Source organism: Engystomops pustulosus, chromosome 5 (assembly GCF_040894005.1).
Source record: "Engystomops pustulosus chromosome 5, aEngPut4.maternal, whole genome shotgun sequence".
NCBI classification, from domain to species: domain Eukaryota; kingdom Metazoa; phylum Chordata; class Amphibia; order Anura; family Leptodactylidae; genus Engystomops; species Engystomops pustulosus.
The window spans coordinates 196,829,857-196,852,033 of record NC_092415.1 but is presented as its reverse complement, the minus strand read 5'-3'; positions in this window follow the sequence as shown (position 1 = coordinate 196,852,033).

Sequence of the window (22,177 nt, the reverse complement as noted above, 5' to 3'; positions counted from 1 at the left end):
TGTACAATCTGCTCAGATCCTCCTGCTCTATAACATGCTGCCTGCAGATATGACACTATGTACAATCTGCTCAGCCCCTCCTGCTCTATAACATGTTGCCTGAAGATAGGACACTATGTACAATCTGCTCAGCTCCTCCTGCTCTATAACAGGATGCCTGCAGATAGGACACTATGTACGATCCGCTCAGCTCCTCCTGCTCTATAACATGCTGCCTGCAGATAGGACACTATGTACAATCTGCTCAGCTCCTGCTGTTCTATAACATGCTGCCTGCAGATAGGACACTATGTACAATCTGCTCAGCTCCTGCTGCTCTATAACATGTTGCCTGCAGATAGGACACTATGTACAATCTGCTCAGCTCCTCCTGCTCTATAACATGCTGCCTGCAGATAGGACACTATGTACAATCTGCTCAGCTCCTCCTGCTCTATAACATGCAACTCGCAGATATGACACTATGTACAATCTGCTCACCTCCTCCTGCTCTATAACATGCTGCCTGCAGATAGGACACTATGTACAACTTGCTCAGCTCCTCCTACTCTATAACATGCTGCTTGCAGATAGGACACTATGTACAATCTACTCAGCTCCTCCTGCTCTATAACATGCTGCCTGCAGATAGGACATTGTACAATCTGCTCAGCTCCTCCTACTCTATAACATGCTGCCTGCAGATAGGACACTATGTACAAAAAACAATAATAATATATTTAACAAACAAAACTAGCGCATAAGAGGCGGAGCATGACTCACCCCCTACCCCCTGCAGGTAATCCGCATTATAGCAGCTTTTTTCCCGGAGTTCTCCTTTAAACCTCAGCTGATGAGATCTGAAATTCTTGATCTTGTTTTTCACTTTGGCGAAATCTTTTTTTATCCTAAATATAATTATAACCTGTTTAAATGATCAGCGCGGATAATGTATTCATTTATTCAACAAGCCGAACACGATTTTTTTTTTTTTTCCAGACCTCACATCACAATCAGACGCCGCCGTTTAATTTCTGGTGTCAGTCAAAGTGATGTCTGAATTAATTCGAGGAGAGAGGCTCCTTGTTTTGTTAATGATGTGTTAAATTTGCCTCGGAAGAAGACCACGTAGGAAGGAGGATGGGGTTTGCCCAAAAATAAAGTCAATAATGTAAAGTTTTTGGTATGTTTATATGGAGGAGGGGAGTAAGTCTCAGCTTATTACGATGGAACTTTTTTAGAATTAGGACAATCCCCTTTTAGAATGTGGTGTCTTGGATGATTCTACGTTTCTTTCTGACTCTTAAAGGGGCGTCCTAACATTTTAGACACTTTTAGGGGTATGACTGAAGACAGGCAGTTGTTGACTATGTGTTTCCTTAAAGGGGTTGGTCACTATATGTACCTGTGTCTTTGCCTCCTTCGAGAGCTTCATCCCTTCCCTGTTCTCTCCATGATGCCCTCTACATCTATACATAACTTCCTCTCTCACTGCTTTAGGCTGTCCTCATGGCGTCTCCCACTGTGTCTCTCTTTCATACTCTGTCCTCACTGACGGAGACCGAAAGATGGGAGCAGGATGAGTCATAATCTCCTTCTACAGCTCCTCCTATTCAGCAGAGCTCAGAGATGTAAAGAAAGAAACACAGATAGACTGTACACAGTACAAAAGTAAATAGCAGGACTGCTGAATCACTTGATGAACATTCAGCGATAATCCACAAGGCAGTTAAGACACATGGCAATTTATGTAAAAGATTGGCAAACCACTTTAAGAGCCCGGGATCCCTAACATGTTTGCAACAGATGAACTGTTAAGGTTCTAGGTTATTTCTAGAACATAGGCCGCCATCTTGAAAGTTCTATATTGGATCAAGAGCAAGTTTTTGGAAGGTGGTCAAAAGTTCTGAACATGGAGATTCTCCATAGATTCTCTTGCAAGTTCATAATGATAGTGTTCAGTACCTCCAGCATCAGGGATAACACATCACATAGCTGTGCATCACAGGTCACATTCCTGGTTGTTGTTAGAACTTTTCTGTGTTGAGAACTTTTGAACCACGAGAGATATTACAGATCTGATTACGACAATTGATTTTTTTAAGGTCTTTCATCTGCTACATGACCACCTGGCAAAACTTGCCCTTCATCCAATATGGAGGCTTTCAAAAAGACGGCCGTGTTTCAGAGATAACCTGGGGGATTGGTTATGTAATTTTCCCTTTCCTTTATGAAATAAAGGGGGCTCTTTCAACTTATACCTACCCCTATATACGCTATGTTGGCTGCTGGACTCCGTATTGAACATTGTCAATAAGTGCATGGAAGTAGAGTAGAAAAGTAAGTAGCACAGTGGCTCAGTGGTTAGCACTACAGTCTTTCAGCGCTGAGGTCCTGGGTTCAAGTCCCCCATCTGCAAAGAGTTTGTATGTTCTCTCTGTGTTTACATGGGTTTCCTCTGGGTCCTCCGGTTTCCTCCCACACTCCAAAACATACTTGATTAGATTGTGAGCCCCATTGGGGACCGATTTGGGGAGCTCTGTGCAGCGCTGCATAATCTGTGCCTTGTATAAAAATAAAGGAATTATTATTATTACTTGATGTATCAGAAGTAAAAATATTATGGATGGGGGATGGGTGTCACGTAAATGCATGATCACTCTTCTGGAACCGTCATACTGTACAGGGTGCACCCATCTGAGGACATCCATCTGCTCACCTTGAGATGTCTCCAAGTTGAGATCTATAAATTTCTCCCTGATCGATGTGTTAAACATACAGTTATTCCGATTTTTCAGCTGTGATCGGTCAGCGCATTAGTGGTCATTACATGTCCCATCTGTATGTCAGACATAGCAGAAGGTGACAGTCGGAGGGCGGATGTCACTCATAATCCGGGTTAAGCAGGCAGCTGTCAGCCCCAGGTGACACATCAGGTCATGCAGGTTCATAATCAATGAGCTTTAATTCTGAAATGTGATTTGACTTGATCGGGTTTGGCCTTTCATGGACAGGTCTTCACGTCTAGGACGGAGGTGGAAACGCAATGTTCTGGAGGCCAGAAGAGAAATTATCGATAGAGATTGTCACTAATCCAATCCAACCTTCTCACCGCGACTTGTCAGGCGCACATTGATTTACTTCTATTCATTCATATTATGGTTTCCCCGAAAGGAATTCACATCTCCGTCCTGATCCATCACATCACCAAATACGGAGATCATGGGCATCATACAAATGAAAGCTGCATGAGAGGGGAAGAGGAGAGGTCCCCAAAACCGTCCATAATACCAAATGTAAATACTAATTGTTTAGTGTCAGGGTAGAAAACTGTTATTTGGGCACAAAAAGACACAGAGGTGGAGAGCACAGTACTACTACTCCTATCCTGTAACAGTACAGTACTACTACTCCTATCCTGTAACAGTACAGTACTACTTCTCCTATCCAGAATACATAAGCACAACACGGAAATTCTACTCTAAGCCCTTATACTTGGGCACAGCACAGTACTACTACTCCCATCCTATATCACAGCACAGTACTGCTACTACTATCCTATATCACAGCTCAGTACTACTACTACTCCTATCCTGTATACATGTACACCGCACAGTACTACCACTCCTATCTTGTATATATGTAAAAATCATAATACTACTACTCCTATCCTGTATATATGGGCACAGTACAATACTACTACTCCTATCCTGTATATGGGCACAGTACAATACTACTACTCCTATCCTGTATATATGGGCAGCGCACAGTACTACTACTCCTATCCTGTATATATGGGCAGCGCACAGTACTACTACTCCTATACAGTATATATGTATATATGGGCACAGCACAGTACTACTACTCCTATCCTGTATATATGGGCACAGCACAGTACTACTACTCCTATACAGTATATATGTATATATGGGCACAGCACAGTACTACTACTCCTATCCTGTATATATGGGCACAGCACAGTACTACTACTCCTATCCTGTATATATGGGTAGAGCACAGTACTACTACTCCTATCCTGTATATATGGGCACAGCACAGTACTACTACCCCTATCCTGTATATATGGGCACAGCACAGTACTACTACTCCTATCCTGTATATATGGGTAGAGCACAGTACTACTACTCCTATCCTGTATATATGGGCAGCGCACAGTACTACTACTCCTATACAGTATATATGTATATATGGGCACAGCACAGCACTACTACTCCTATCCTGTATATATGGGCACAGCACAGTACTACTACTCCTATCCTGTATATATGGGCACAGCACAGTACTACTACTTCTATCCTGTATATATGGACACAGCACAGTACAACTACTCCTATCCTGTATATATGGGCACAGCACAGTACTACTACTCCTATCCTGTATATATAAGCGCAGTACTACTCCTCCTATCCTGTATATATGGCACAGCACAGTACTACTACTCCTATCCTGTATATATGGGCACAGCACAGTACTACTACTCCTATCCTGTATATATTTACTACTTCTCTTATTCTGTTTCGATACTTTTTTGACAAAGAGAAAAGTTTGGGGTAAAACTTTGGTAACTCTCGCACTCCGCCCCCCTTCCCTAAGAGTAACAAACGTCCCTGGTAAAAGTGTTATACGGTAATGAAGTCCTGTAACACTCCGGGAATATTTCATGCTAATATCCCTCCCGTTCTCCTCGTACATCATTGTTGTTATTGGTAATCTGTGTAGAGTACGAGGAGGAGCTGACTCTCCATCAGACCCCATCATGTCTTGTGCCTGAGCTGCTGATGGATTATAATTAAAAATCCGGCAATCTTGTCATGTAAGCGTCTACTTCCCCGGGATTAGAAAACAAATTACGTAACATGTACTTTCCTTCTGCGCGGAAGGTTTTGTGCTTCATCAGACGTCTTTGTCTCCGTGTATTAAAGCTAATCTCGCCTTTGCGAATAGCGACGAGAGGGTGAAGCCGAGCAAGTAATTATTCATTGGCTACTGTATAATTATAAATACTTGTTGTGTAACGCGTTATTGTTACTATGAAATACATTGAAGTTCCCTCCATCTCCCCGGCAGCTTATTATCTCCTCAATGTTCTCAGACGCCTCCATCGCCGTCTCCTTCTGCCCTTTTGCCTTATTATTCCTTACGGACACTAAAGACTTTGCTTCGTGTTTTTTCATCTAATTTATATGTTTATTGCTGGAAGTTTCGGCCTTGTTTTTGTTATAAATTAGGTTTTTATTACCAGACTTGTATGGAAGCGATGGTGGAACACAAGTAGCAGAGCTGGAGCTGTCAGATATTGTAAATCCAGGTTATTGATATGGTTGTGCATCTTAGATGTTATAGAGCAGTAGGGGCAGAGCAGATTGTATATACATAGGGGAATATTTACTATGTACTATGTGCAGTTCCCTGTGTAGTGTGCAGGGGGCGCCAGATTCAGGATTTCTGGTGCCCGTTTTTTTTTTTTGGTGCACCTTTAACATGGGCCGTGTGACACAATTCTGTTGGACTCTGACTGAGCACCGGAACGCCCCCTTATTTGCGTTGCATCATGACTAGTGCAGCCGCGCCACAAAAGCATCCACAAATGTGGTGTAGACACTTCTTAAATACCTGTGCAAGCAGTGTACACTAAAAAGAAGGCGCAAAGTCCGACAGAAAACTCGGGCACGGCCCTTAGTAAATATGTCCCATCAGGGCCGCATCTGCCATGAGGCAGGATGAAAAACTTGTTTCAGGCGGCGGACATCAGAGGCGGCAGAATGGCAGCCTGGATGATTTAGGAGGCAGCCCGTGACCTGATCTATCACCCAGAAGATGTTCCTGCTGGCTGCTCCCTGCTCCCCCCTGCACAGGTCATATACTATTTAATTAGGATCCTTTTAGCTAGGAGCCAATTAACTCCTCAAACCACTATGACGTTCCCCAATGTTATAGGCAGCAGTGCATAAAGACACCATGATGTTGAGGAACGTCATGACTTCTGTCTGTCACACAGGGTAACAGGATTGATCCTGTAGTTTCTGAGAGCCAAGGCTCCAAGCAACATGTTAGGGGAGGAATAGAAGTCCGTCCCCCCCCCTCAAGCGATTGCTGTGACCGGTCATTTAGTACAGACAGACAAATCCCAGAAGAAAGTAGCATTCCCTGGCCAAGCTCACCTTATCAGTATCCGATCTCCTCATTTTCCTTCATAGAGAAAGGAGATCAGATGCCTACAGTGACCCTCCACACCATAAATCACCTGCACACCACATTCAATTAACCCCGTCACTGCCCAGCTGCATACCTCTCTCATCTGCGCTCTTCTCAACATTTTTATTTTACTTTGAAGAAAACCTAAAGGGTTAATAAAGCTCCTTAAATTCATTTTGAATAATTTAAGGGGTGTAGTTTCTTAAAGAGAACCCGTCATGCAAAATAACCCCCCTAAACTAAATATATTTTCATAAACTGCCATTAGAGAGCATTGCCTCTATCCCTTCATTGTCCCTCTACATGCCTGTAACCCTAAGCAATGAGGTCCTAAAGCTGTATGCAAATGACCTGTGAAATGTCCAATGAAGCATTAGCATATTCAAGCTGTCCACTCTATTCATGAGTGGGAGGCACAGCCACACCCCCAGTGCATGACTGACAGCCTGTATAATGATGTGAGGCTGTATAATGATGTGCTTCCTGTTGCTGGCGCCCCCTGCAGCCTGTGTGTGTTTATAGGAGAGATACAGCAGCTCCAGGCAGCCATGTTACAGCAGAACATGTCAGATTCATGTGTAGCTGATGTCTGTGTCTCTCACCTGTATATTAGGAGGATGCAGCATGTCAGCAGATGCAGCACACACACTAGCCATGCTTTACTATACATTACACACAGACATGAGCAGGGGGAGGGGAGGGGTAACAGGGGTGACATCACTGCCTCTGACCATGTGACCAGCCTCATTTACATAATAAAGAATAGATGATTTTACAATGATTAATGTATGAAATAACTAGATAAAGGCTGGGATGGGATCCTTGTGAGCTGCTCCAACAGGTAGAGGTGACAGGACAAGTGACACAGACCTGATGACAGGTGTCCTTTAAATGGTGTAATTTATGTGTATTCTGTTGTTTAGGTCCATTGAAATCACTTGAGAAATGAAATTGCCCTTAATAAAATGAATTTGGAAATTGTCATAAAAATATCTACTAAACTTAAAAGCTTCTACCATCCTACAGATACAACAGAATTTTAAAAAATGTTGCCAACACAAAGCAGACATATGGTGAATGTTATTTATTAAGTAATTTTTGTGTTATAACTATTAGTTCAAAAATTTTATTTAAAATACTGATCTCAGGAGGTAAACAATTGATGCATAAGGGTATTTGTGTGAGTGATTGTCTATATACAAAGAGTGTGGAAATAAACATTTAAATAGGCCTGTGTATACAGCGTTGGGGAAGGGGGGGCGCCATTAGAATTTTTGCCTCAGGCAGCAAAAAGGCTAGAATCAGCCGTGTGCCCCATAGTGTCCTATCTGCAGGTAGCTTGTTATAGAGCAGGAGGAGCTGAGCACATTGGGGCACATTTACTTACCCAGCCCATTCGCGATCCAGCGGCGCGTTCTCTGCTCTGGATTCGGGTCCGGCCGGGATTCATGAAGGCAGTTCCTCCGCCATCCACCAGGTGGCGCTGCTGCGCTGAAAATCATCTCCACGCGCCGGAATGCACCACCTCGGACCAGGTGAAGGTAAGCGGTCCCCAAGCGACACTTTTTCGGTTTTTAAATGCGGCGGTTTTTCCGAATACGTCGGGTTTTCGTTCGGCCACGCCCCCGATTTCCGTCGCGCGCATGCCGGCGCCGATGCGCCACAATCCGATCGCGTTCGACACAATCCCGGGGCAATTCAGGTACAATCGGCGCAAATCGGAAATATTCGGGTAACACGTCGGGAAAACGCGATTCGGGCCCTTAGTAAATGACCCCCATTGAATTCTGATATAACTGTGTCTCACGCCCCTTAAACTGAGTGCACCAGAAAAAAAAAACGGTGCACTCAGATTAAGAATTTTGGGTGCCCACAGGGTGAGCCAGATTCATGAAGACCGTGCTCTGGTCTTCTTTAATTTGGCACACTCTGCAGGACAGTATCAATAAATGTGGGTTAGTGTCCTATCTGCGTGCAGCATGTTATAGCTTAGAAAGAGCTGATTGTAAGTAGGCAGGCAGCATGTTATAGAGCAGGAGGAGTTGAGAAGACTACACACTGGGCACATTTACTTACATTCCCGCTCTAGTTCACCAAAAGTGCATTGTCCGTCTATAATTCTCTGTGCCGCGATTCACTAAGATCATGCGCCCGATATCCTGAATGTGTTGCTTCCCCACTCAGTTCACCTTCTTTTTCGTGGTATCTAAGTGATTGGGTTTGCAACACAATTTAAAAGCTAAATCCTGCAAATCGGTCGGATCGGCACACCCCCTAATTTGTGTCGCATGGAAGCCAGCGCAGCTGCGCCAAAAAACAATCGCGTGCGCGAAAATCTCAGCGCAGACACTTCTTAAATACCTGTCGTGTAATCCCAGAAAAAGGTGCACAGTCCAACGAAAATGAGCAGTGCGACCCTTAGTAAATTAGCCCCATACTGTCCTATTTGCATGCAGCATGTTATAGAGCAGGAGGAGCTGATCAGATTGTCATTAGTGTCCTATCTGCAGGCAGCATGTCATAGAGCAGGAGGAGCTGAGCAGATTGTACATAGTGTCCTATCTGCAGGCAGCATGTTATAGAGCAAGTGGAGCTGATCAGATTGTCATTAGTGTCCTATCTGCAGGCAGCATGTCATAGAGCAGGAGGAGCTGAGCAGATTGTACATAGTGTCCTATCTGCAGGCAGCATGTTATAGAGCAGGATGAGCTGAGGAGATTGTACATAGTGTCCTATCTGCAGGCAGCATGTTATAGAGCAGGAGGAGCTGAGCAGATTGTACATAATGGGGCAGATTTACTTACCCGGTCCATTCGCGATCCAGCGGCGCATTCTCTGCGGTGGATTCCTATCTTCTGGCGATTCACTACGGCTGTTCCTCCGACGTCCACCAGGTGTTGCTGCTGTGCTGAAGAGCATCAGAAGGCACTGGAATTCACCGAGCCATCCTGGGTGAAAGTAAGCGCGTGTCCCGCGGCCGTTTTTTTTTTTTTTAAATGCGGCGGTTTCTCCGAATCCGTCGGGTTATCGTTTGGTCACGCCCCCCGATTTCCGTCGCGTGCATGCCGGCGCTGATGCACCACAATACGATCACGTGCGCCAAAAACCCGGGGCAATACAGGGAAAATTGGCGCAAAACGGAAATATTTGGGTAACATGTCGGGAAACCGCGAATCGGGTCCTTAGTAAATGGGGTCCGATCTAAAGGGAGCATGTTATAGAGCAGGAGGAGCTGAGCAGATTGTACAGTGTTCTATCTGCAGGCAGCATGTTACAGAGCAGGAGGGGCTGAGCAGATTGTACATAGTGTCCTATCTGCAGGCAGCATGTTATAGAGCAGGAGGAGCTGAGCAGATTGTACGTAGTGTCCTATCTGCAGTCAGCATGTTACAGAGCCGGAGGAGCTGAGCAGATTGTACATAGTGTCCTATCTGCAGGCAGCATGTTATAGAGCAGGAGGAGCTGAGCAGATTGTACATAGTGTCCTATCTGCAGGCAGCATGTTATAGAGCAGGAGGAGCTGAACAGATTGTACATAGTGTCCTATCTGCAGGCAGCATTTTATAGAGCAGGAGGAGCTGAGCAGATTGTATATAGTGTCCTATATGCAGGAAGCATGTTACAGAGCCGGAGGAGCTGAGCAGATTGCACATAGTGTCCTATCTGCAGGCAGCATGTTATAGAGCAGGAGTAGCTGAGCAGATTGCACATAGTGTCCTATCTGCAGGGAGCATGTTATAGAGCAGGAGGAGCTGAACAGATTGTACATTGTGTAATTTCTGCAGGCAGCATGTTATAGAGCAGGAGGAGCTGAGCAGATTGTAAAATGTGTCCTATATCGATATTTGTGATATTTCTATTCATAGATTTTCCCATTTTACTTTTTTTATGAAAACTTTTGTTGAAACTTTTTGTTTGCGCTCTTAGAGAAGAGTCATTGACCATTAAGTAAATGCCGGCGGTAGTCGCCTCTATAACTATTCTAGAACCATTCACAACATGATGGAAGAAGGTCGCCTCTCAGGTCAGGACGGATGCAGCGCGGCCCATCAGCTCACTCGGAAAGATGTACAATGTAAATAAGAAAGTTCCTGGCTCAGCAATGATCGGAGACACTTCCAAATTGCTGTCAGAGGCCGCTCCGCGCCTTCCATTAAGTGTTTGTGCATTTGCAGACAGGCAGCACTTTACTGTATTGTTTGCCGTCTCTTGTGAAAGCAGCGGCTCGGGGAACATTAGATTTCTTTTACATCCTGGCAATTAAAAAAAAAGAAATTAAAACTATTTAAATAAACACTCATTTTCTAACGTGTTAAATTACAGTGTCGCTTTAGGAGAAGTTTATTAACCCTTTAAATGAGTCTCGCGCCGTAAGACCCATAGATCATAATATGTCAGGTGGGACTTAGAGGATAATGGATTGACAATTGTGGGGAAACCTGAACAGACAGACAAAGCTTCAGCAAGGACAGTGATGTTATTAGCAGATACCTGAGAAGGACCCAGTGATGTGAACAATAGCCCAGCTATAGCGCTTGTAGTTATGAACTACAGCACTTGTAGGTTGCAACTGGGATGCAGGAGTGCAGAGCATTGTTGGACTGGCCCACCATAGGATCATAGGATCCTCCCACCGTAGCATCATAGGATCCTCCCACCGAAGAATCATAGGATCCTCCCACTGTAGTATAATAGTATCCTCCCACCATAGCATCATGGGATCCTCCCACCATAACATCATAGGATCCTCCCACTGTAGCATCATAGGATCCTCCCACTGTAGTATAATAGTATCCTCCCACCATAGCATCATGGGATCCTCCCACTGTAGCATCATAGGATCCTCCCACCGTAGTATAATAGTATCCTCCCACCATAACATCATAGGATCCTCCCACTGTAGCATCATAGGATCCTCCCACTGTAGTATAATAGTATCCTCCCACCATAACATCATAGGATCCTCCCACTGTAGTATAATAGGATCCTCCCACCATAGCATCATGGGATCCTCCCACTGTAGCATCATAGGATCCTCCCACCATAACATCATAGGATCCTCCCACTGTAGCATCATAGGATCCTCCCACTGTAGTATAATAGTATCCTCCCACCATAGCATCATGGGATCCTCCCACTGTAGCATCATAGGATCCTCCCACTGTAGTATAATAGTATCCTCCCACCATAACATCATAGGATCCTCCCACTGTAGTATAATAGGATCCTCCCACTGTAGCATCATAGGATCTTCCCACTGTAGTATAATAGGATCCTCCCACCATAACATCATAGGATCCTCCCACTGTAGCATCATAGGATCCTCCCACCATAACATCATAGGATCCTCCCACCATAACATCATAGGATCCTCCCACTGTAGTAAAATAGGATCCTCCCACTGTAGCATCATAGGATCTTCCCACTGTAGCATCATAGGATCCTCCCACCGTAGCATCAAAGGATCCTCCCACCGTAGCATCATAGGATCTTCCCACTGTAGCATCGTAGGATCATCCCATTATAGGCTCATAGGATCCTCCCACCATAGCATCATAGGATCCTACCACTGTAGCATCATAGGATCCTCCCACCGTAGCATCATAGGATCCTCCCACCATAGCATCATAGGATCCTACCACTGTAGCATCATAGGATCCTCCCACCGTAGCATCATAGGATCCTCCCACCGTAGCATCATAGGATCCTCCCACCATAGCATCATAGGATCCTACCACTGTAGCATCACAGGATCTTACCACTGTAGCACCATAGGATCCTCCCACCGTAGTATCATTGGATCCTCCCACCGTACTCAATAATTTAGTACTCAGCTTTAGGGTCTGGATACATTTTTTCATCTTGCCTATGGGTTGAAAATGTGTACTTCCTGACAAGCAATGTGGTAAAATGAGAAAAATGACTGTACTTGCTGCTCTGAGCTGTTGCCCCGATTGTTTCCTCTTCCTACAATGTGGAATACCCACTGCAGCCAATCACTGGCCATCATATTCATGTTTGAGCAATACATCCTTGACCCACCTACTTACTCCCGCATCCCGAGCCTGGATCCTCCAGCCATTTATGGTCTGTCCTTAGGATGTATCATTAGCTGGAGATCTTTGGAGGTTCCACAACCAGGTCCAATAGAGTGATTGAACCAGGATTGAAACCCCTTAGCTTCCATACATGCCTGTCCTTAGGAGATCATTTATTGTTGATCAGAGGGGACCCAACAACCAGGTCCCGCAAAAAATGCATGGAGCAGGAATCAGGCATGTCCATATACTCTACAGTGCTGAGCTATAGACTCCAGATTTGACATCTCTACTTAGTTATTGCATCCTCCAGCCATAAAAGTGGTTACTTAAGGATTCACTGCTGGGTCCTACCACTCGTTCATTGATCCTGCGGCCATTATAGGGCTTTTCTGAGACTGATAATCAGTGGTCCGTCCTTAAGATGGGTCATTAGATGCAGATCTATGGAGGTTTCACAACAAGTTCCCACAACATGTATGGCTGAGGAATCCGGCAGCTCCATATAATCTACAGTGCTGAGGCATAGACTACAGATTAGACATCTACATTTAGGTATTGCCTCTCCATTGAAACATCCAGCCATGAAACAGTTCCCACTCATTTCTGTATCCTTTAGCCAGTTATGGTCTGTCCTTAGGATGTATCATTAGCTGGAGATCTTTGGAGGTTCCACAACCAGGTCCCATAGAGTGATACATACAACCCACATGAGTGATCATTTATTGGAGATCAGAGTGGGCCCAACAACAAGGTCCCTCAAGATTTATGGAACAGGAATAGGGCAGTTACATATACTCTACAGAGCTGCGCTATAATTAGGTATTGGCCCCAATTCCATCATCTAAGCAAGAAAGTGGTTCCTTAAGGATCTAGTCCTGTGTTCTCCTACTAATTCCTCCAGCCAATAAAGAGCTTTTGTAAGACCTTTGCTTAGGTTGGGTCATCATCTCGAGATCTTTGGAGGTTCCACATTAGGTATTGCCACTCACTCCTCCATCATCTAGGCATGAATGTGGTTCCTTAAAGGGGTATTCCAGGAATAAGTATAATTCATATACAAATGGGTACTCAAAATATAAGATAATATGTAATTAGTTGTTATTTACAATTTTGCTCCCCTTAGCAGAAAATGCTGCTGACATACACTAAGATGGAGAATTAAAATGCTACCGGCCCTTTAATCAGTCCGTTAATTTCCTCCGCGCAGTCCGTTGCAGAGCATACACAGGACAGAAGATGGCCGCTGGTCACATGTCCACATCACATGTCCTGCACCTGCCTGGGCAGGTCATGTGATCAGCACTATGTTTGGTTGTAGTCGGTTGGTTGCAGTGCATCCAGTATGGCCAGTGTTGTGGTGATGGCAGTTGCACATCATTACTATGGTAACAGAGCAAGAAAACCTGTTACATCATCACAGGGAGCAGAGTATAAGAGGTAGGAGGAGTTACTGAGAACTAAAGGATCATGGAACTGGTAGTTTCCAGTGGCGGCCATCTTAGTGATAACTCCACCTACTCTAGAGAGGCCATACATTTTGTAAATCATAAAATCAAACTATTTAAGCTCCTTTTTGTGACTAATGACATTGAGTATTGTTGTATTCATTTATTTATATCATCATGGGTTTTTGTGTCAGACGTTCATATTCCCGGAATACCCCTTTAAGGATCTAGTCATGTGTTCTCCTACAAATTCCTCAAGCCAATAAAGAGCTTCTGTAAGACCTGTGCTTAGGTTGGGTCATCATCTCAAAATCTTTAGAGGTTCCACATTACGTATTGCCACTCACTCCTCCATCATCTAGGCAAGAAAGTGGTTCCTTAAGGATCTAGTCCTGTGTTCTCCTACTAATTCCTCCAGCCAATAAAGAGCTTCTGTAAGACATTTGCTTAGGTTGGGTCATCATCTCAAGATCTTTGGGGGTTCCACATTAGGTATTGCCACTCACTCCTCCATCATCTAGGCATGGAAGTGGTTCCTTAAGGATCTAGTCCTGTGTTCTCCTACTAATTCCTCCAGCCAATAAAGAGCTTCTGTACGACCTGTGCTCAGGTTGGGTCATCATCTCAAGATCTTTGGGGGTTCCACATTAGGTATTGCCACTCACTCCTCCATCATCTAGGCATGGAAGTGGTTCCTTAAGGATCTAGTCCTGTGTTCTCCTACTAATTCCTCCAGCCAATAAAGAGCTTCTGTAAGACCTGTGCTTAGGTCGGGTCATCATCTCGAGATCTTTGGAGGTTGTACACCAAGGTCCCATAGAGTGATTGGAACATGACTGTAGTGCTGTACTAAACATGGCAGATAAACTCAATTTAGCAATTGCCTCTCACTTCTGGATCCTCCAGGATTTCAAGGAACTCCATTCTTAGTCACTCCTTGATCCTGCAGGGGTTCTGGAAGTTTCATACGCTCTACAAGTCTTTGTTATAGACTGACGATTAGACATCTCCTTGGTGCACAGAAGGTCTTGCTGATGAGTGATCCATCAATAATGGCGCCACATTAAAGACATGGGGGCACATTTACTAAGGGTCCGTGGACCGCATTTTCGCATTTTTCCATTATGTGCCATATTTAACTGGGGGTTTTGGCGAACACGATTGGATTTTGGTGCAATTGTGGCGAATTGCATGCGACACAAATCGGGGGCACGGCCATCGGGCAACCGGACTGAGCGCAGGATTTAACATTCAAAATTGTGTCGCAAGCCATGCACTTCCATGCACCAGGAAAAAGAAGGTGAACTCCGTCGGACCTGAGCGGGGAGCGACCCATGCAGGATATTGGGTGCACAATCTTGGTGAATCGCGGCACAGTGCAGGATCATCAGGAAACGCACCTCAGGGATCGCAACTCGGACAGGTAAGTTAATGTGCCCCATGGTCTAAAATTAATCAGCAGGGAATTTTAGGTCTTAAAAGTTAATTTTAAGCCACATTAAGAACTTCCTACCGAACCAGACTGACCATATAATTCTATCAGTAGAAAGTGCAACCTCAGTTCAAGCCTCCCGGTTTTTATTGTCTCGGTTTTTTCTTTCTCTTCTCTGGAACAAACCAAATAAATGACTCCGATTAACTTCAGCGAATAGAGAAAAGCAGCAACTTTTCCACTCGCAAAGTGGTATCACATTATGTGCCCTGATTTAATGGAGCTTAGGAAATCTTGGTCTTTGTAGCTTATAAATCAGCGCCTTCCCTTCCTTGGAAATATTTCTGTTTAGAAAGATAAAATTCTAGTTAAAGCCGTCATTGTAAGCTCGGCATTGTCTTGCCAGGCTGGAAGAACACTGCAGCGTCAGCAGAAAAGCCTGATTGCTGCATTTGTAAATTAAAGATAACTTTAATCTTCTGCTGCAGAGATTTATGAAATATTACTCTGAAATTATGTTTCCTACTCGAGAACAAATTGAGTTTTAGTAGACAAAAGCGATTCAAAGAAACCGATAGATTGCGGAGACCACAGCGTGGGAGGAAATGGGGGCAGTTTTAGTTTGTCAGCATGCATTAGGGAGACGTTTAAAGGGGTGGGCGTCTTCAGGTGACTTTTACAAGGAATAGCTTGTGTTACAAGCGCAACACCCCTGCCAATGTATAGGCAAGGGAGTGTTTGTGAATAAGGTCCTCTACCTGTCAGGATCCATCAAGTGAGTCTGATCAACTCAACACCCAAGGAAAGTGCAAGGAGATCTCCGGTAATAGCAGCTGTAGATTCTGCCTGAACAGGCAATAGTTATCGGTGTAAGATATTAACCAATGATATTGCTGTATTGTAAACTGGAGTGTGATTGGAGAGGTGCTACCACCTGACCAGGGAAATATAAAACCACTGGGTAGTGGGAGCACATGGTCTGAGTGTACAGAGAGACAATGATTTACCGCGATCCAGCGGCGCGTTCTCCGACGCTGATTCGGGTTCTGCCGTGATTCACTAAGGTCGCGCGCTCGATGTCCACTAGGTGTCGCTGCTGCGCTGATGTCCTCCAGAATTCACCTCCTCCGTCTTGGTGTATGTGAGTGCTATTTTTGCGACACACATTTTTAAAAAAAATTCTGCAGTTTTTCCGAATCTGTCGGGTTTTCCGAGGTCCACGCCCCCGCCCCCCCGATTTCTTTTGCGTGAAAGCCGGTGCCGAAGCGCCACAATCCGATCCCGTGCGCCAAAATCCAGGGGCAATTTGGTGCAAATCGGAAAAATTCGGGAAACCGGGTGGAAAAACGCGGATTCGGACCCTAAGTAAATGTGCCCCAGTGTGTAGCCTTCAGTACTGACACAGAACCCAATCCCAGGACAGAGTCAGGAGACTCGTAATTCAGAGCTGCAACTTCCACAGTTTGGACACAGCTCCATTTCCATTCTCCCAGCCTGTATCTACTACCAGGCTGGTGCTTTATTCCTGAGGACCCCTCTACATGACCACTCCAGTACCAGATCTGCTGTTAATGGTTTAGGCCCATTTCCTGCTACGAGTTCAATAAAGTACTGTGAGTTGAACAACATTGCCTCCGTCTGATCCCTGGATACGGCTGTTACCACCACGGGCTTCCCCATCCATTACCCAGGGACTTACCTTACAGACACTCAGGGGTTTCCCCAGGAAGAACAGTACATCAGCCTCTCCCTCCATACTTCTTGCACACACCACCTGCTGGAGAGCTGCCAGGCTGTAGGACAGCCCTCCGGTCCCCATACCAAGCACCATGACACTAGCGTGCCCTAGGCCGCAACCACAAGCCACTCCGGTATTCTGGGCCCCAGCTGCCTCCAGGCCCTGGTGGGGGATGTTGCACAAGTTATGGACAGCTTAGACATGGAAATATGTTTTTAACAGTTATTCAGTAAAGTTGTTTACTTTCCTGAAATATGGACATTTGTGCTTGTTTTAACTTGCATTCATCTATAGTGTTTTGTTATATATATTCTGTGTATTATTACTGTATCTTTATAGACTAGTAGAAAGGGTTAATGAACACTGAGAGACATTTCTGACTGTGTATCTCTAACTAAAGAGAATCCAGTAATTTTTCCACAGCTATAGTAGAAATTGTTTTGTAGGAGAAAAATAGACTTGTTTACCAGAAAAGTAACTGGACAGTGACAGCCTGACTATTGAATGACAGGTATTGTCTGGAAAGTTGTTTACCACTTTAGAACATTTCTGCCTTTGAATATTATGGGAACTGAATGTAAGTCTATAAGATAATGCTTTGTCTTTGTGCTGAAATGTAACCGCTCCTCCCCTGGTAGAAGGTATATAAAGAGAACAGTCCCAGTCCTTTGTGTCTTTCAGTTAGGGAACAGAGTTTGGAAGAGAAGACTGACGGTCTACCTGAGCAACCAGAAGAAGAAGCTGAGACAGGGATAATCTGCCATTGGCCCTGGGCTCCAGCCTGTGACCAGGGTACAAGCCTTCTGAGAAAGTGAGGGACAGCTAGCCCAGGCCTCTGCTCAGCATTAACCCTTCTTCTCCCAGGGAGGAGATTGGAGAAGCCAGTCCTATGATATATTTCACATTGGGGTGCACCAGGCCTTACCATCCCTTCCGGAGAGCAGCAACATGTGGTGACTCTAGCTTAGCCTCAAGCTTAGACAGCCACCAGTGATAATATGGGGCACATTTACTTACCCGGTCCTTTCGCGATCCCGCGGTGCGTTCTCCGACGTGGATTCGGGTTCTGCTGGGATTCACTAAGGTCCGTGCACCCGATATCCAGCAGGTGTCGCTGCTGCGCTGAGGTCCGCCAGAGTTCACTTTCTTCTTCCTGGTGCATGTAAGTGCTGATCTTGCGACACATTTAGTATTTTAAATTCCGCTTTTCCTACGAATCCGTCGCGTTGTCCGACGGCAACGCCCCAGATTTCTGTCGCGTGAAAGCCAATATCCCGACGGAATTCGGTGCTAAACGGAAAAATTCGGGAAACCTGGCGAAAGTGCGGCCGCAGAGCCTTTAGTAAATGAGCCCCTATACGCTGTTACTGGTGTCTGCCATTGGTTTCAACAATAAACAAACTATGAGTTAGATCCTATTGTCTCCTTGTGTTTCCCAGGGTCATCCTTGTCCCTACCACCTCCCCATGGACATCCCAACCACTGCACAGCCCAACTTCTTGTTTTGTCGTTGGGTACATTCTAGGTTTGAGTATTTTACGTCCTCGCTCTACACTTGTAAACCCTCATACCTCCCCAGATCCATGTTTGATATGAGGAAGCTGCTGCCATCACTGGCTCATCAGTATTAGCTTCATTCCTGATTTGCATTACAGTAATCAGAGTTACTCTACATTACATACACCCTAAACCTCACCCTGACCCGGACCTTGCAGGTAATAATACTGTACATTACATGCACCCTAAACCTCACCCTGACCCTAAACCTTGCAGGTAATAATACTGTACATTACATACACCCTAAACCTCACCCTGACCCGGACCTTGCAGGTAATACTGTACATTACATACACCCTAAACCTCACCCTGACCCTAAACCTTGCAAGTAATAATACTGTACATTACATACACCCTAAACCTGACCCTGACCCTAAACCTTGCAGGTAATAATACTGTACATTACATACACCCTAAACCTCACCCTGACCCTAAACCTTGCAGGTAATAATACTGTACTTTACATACACCCTAAACCTCACCCTGACCCTAAACCTTGCAGGTAATAATACTGTACATTACATACACCCTAAACCTCACCCTGACCCGGACCTTGCAGGTAATAATACTGTACATTACATACACCCTAAACCTGACCCTGACCCTAAACCTTGCAGGTAATAATACTGTACATTACATACACCCTAAACCTCACCCTGACCCGGACCTTGCAGGTAATAATACTGTACATTACATACACCCTAAACCTCACCCTGACCCGGACCTTGCAGGTAATAATACTGTACATTACATACACCCTAAACCTGACCCTGACCCTAAACCTTGCAGGTAATAATACTGTATATTACATACACCCTAAACCTCACCCTGACCCTAAACCTTGCGGGTAATAATACTGTACATTACATACACCCTAAACCTCACCCTGACCCTAAACCTTGCAGGTAATAATACTGTACATTACATACACCCTAAACCTGACCCTGACCCTAAACCTTGCAGGTAATAATACTGTACATTACATACACCCTAAACCTCACCCTGACCCTAAACCTTGCAGGTAATAATACTGTACATTACATGCACCCTAAACCTCACCCTGACCCTAAACCTTGCAGGTAATAATACTGTACATTACATACACCCTAAACCTGACCCTGACCCTAAACCTTGCAGGTAATAATACTGTACATTACATACATCCCAAACCTTGCAGGTAATAATACTGTACATTACATACACCCTAAACCTCACCCTGACCCTAAACCTTGCAGGTAATAATACTGTACATTACATACACCCTAAACCTCACCCTGACCCTAAACCTTGCAGGTAATAATACTGTACATTACATACACCCTAAACCTGACCCTGACCCTAAACCTTGCAGGTAATAATACTGTACATTACATACATCCCAAACCTTGCAGGTAATAATACTGTACATTACATACACCCTAAACCTCACCCTGACCCTAAACCTTGCAGGTAATAATACTGTACATTACATACACCCTAAACCTCACCCTGACCCTAAACCTTGCAGGTAATAATACTGTACATTACATACACCCTAAACCTCACCCTGACCCTAAACCTTGCAGGTAATAATACTGTACATTACATACACCCTAAACCTCACCCTGACCCGGACCTTGCAGGTAATAATACTGTACATTACATACACCCTAAACCTCACCCTGACCCGGACCTTGCAGGTAATAATACTGTACCTCTGCTTGGCCCGCAGCATTGTGGTAGTATTCACACCATGTCCGTTTCTACATGTACTGTTATCCCCAGAGACTTCTTGTACCCGAAATCCTCACAAATAAATCATGTTTTGTTCCTTCAGCTTCCACTAGAGGGAGTAACTTGAATTCAGATTTAGAGTATACATCATAGAAAGATGTAAAATGTAAAATGACCATTTAACTATATGGCACCTATGTAGACAAGCTGGAAGTGTTGGGTCCTGACCCCTATAAAAATATAATATACCCGAGTATAAGCTGCTTGAGTATATAAAAAAATAAACTAAGTTCTTACCTCCGGCACTCCTCGCAGCTCCACTCCTTTCTCTGGTTCCTATGAAGCAGAGGGGGTTAGAGATGGGTCCATGTGCTCTATCTGTGTACACACTATGACGTGACAGTGGCACTTCCTGATGAAGGCTGCAGGACATTTCATTAGTGAGGGGAGGCTGCTAGACATTGTATTAGTTAGGGGAAGCTACTTTACTTTTCATTAATAAGGGAAGGCTGCAGGACATTTCATTAGTGAGTGTAGGATGCAGGGCATTTCATTAATAAGAAAAGGATGCAGGGCATTTTATTATTGAGGGGAGGCTGCAGGGCATTTCATTAATGAGGGGATGCTGCAGGGCATTTCATTAACGAGGGGAGGATGCTGGGCATTTCATTAATAAGAAAAGGCTGTGGGACATTTCATTAATGAGGGGAGGCTGCAGGGCATTTCATTAATGAGGGGAGGCTGCAGGGCATTTCATTAATGAGGGGAGGCTGCAGGGCATTTCATTAATGAGGGGATGCTGCAGGGCATTTCATTAACGAGGGGAGGATGCTGGGCATTTCATTAATAAGAAAAGGCTGCAGGGCATTTCATTAATGAGGGGAGGCTGCAGGACATTTCATTAATGAGGGGAGGCTGCAGGGCATTTCATTAATGAGGGGAGGCTTCAGGGCATTTCATTAATGAGTGTAAGATGCTGGGCATTTCATTAATAAGAAAAGGCTGCTGGGCATTTCATTATTGAGGGGAAGCTGCGGGACATTTCATTATTGAGGGGAGGCTGCGGGACATTTCGTCAGTGAGGGGAGGCAAAAAGGCATTTCATTAGTGAGTCCATAGTCAGTGTTAGGTATTGTCCCTGGAAAGATTGTCCCTGGAGAATCGTATATGTTGTTAGTAGTAGCAGGACTGTGAAATGTTTATTTACAGTATATTCCAGGATTGTAGCTCCTCCAAGTGCAGACACACAATTCTCCAGGAACAATATCTAACTTGCACTACTGCATGGTCATACCGTTTATAGTAAATAGAACTGAAATCTAATGTACAATGTGGCACTTTACAATAACGTCACAGAATACTATCAACTCCTCTATTAACCCCCTTGTGCTGTTGGACCTCATCATTGAGCTGCTCCACAAGCCCCTTCTCTCTGCTCTGAGTAAAGGTTATAGTTGAATATGTCAGCAGTTACTCAGAGTAAAGGTGATGGGACAGCAGTGTGAGGCTCAGTGGTGGATACCACTATGGGCACTTTGGGGCTCCTGCCAAAACCACCCATCCAGGGGTGAGTTTATATTAATTCTTCTCAGCTCTCCCATATTAATTGTTGATTTAACAACCAGTTTAGGGAAACAAGAAGAAGCTGAATGCCAGAACTCTTAACCAGATCCCCCTCTTTGCTTTCATGCAGTGTGAGGGGTATATATGATATATTCGGGGATGTCGTGTGGTCAGTTGTAGTGTGAAGGGTATACATAACAACAATGTGGGACACATTGGGGCAGATTTACTTACCCGGACCATTCGCGATCCAGCTGCTCGTTCTCTGTGGTGGATTCGGGTCCGGCCGGGATTCATTAAGGCAGTTCCTCCGACGTCCGCCAGGTGGCGCTGCTGCGCTGAAGAGCATCGGAACGCACTGGAGTTCACCGGCCTATTCCTAGTGAAGGTAAGTGCAAGTCTTGCGACTTGCGACTGCCCCAAGTTTTGCGACTGCCCCAATGGAGCTCATTTACTAAGGGGCCGAATCGCCGGGTTTCCCGAATATTACCTA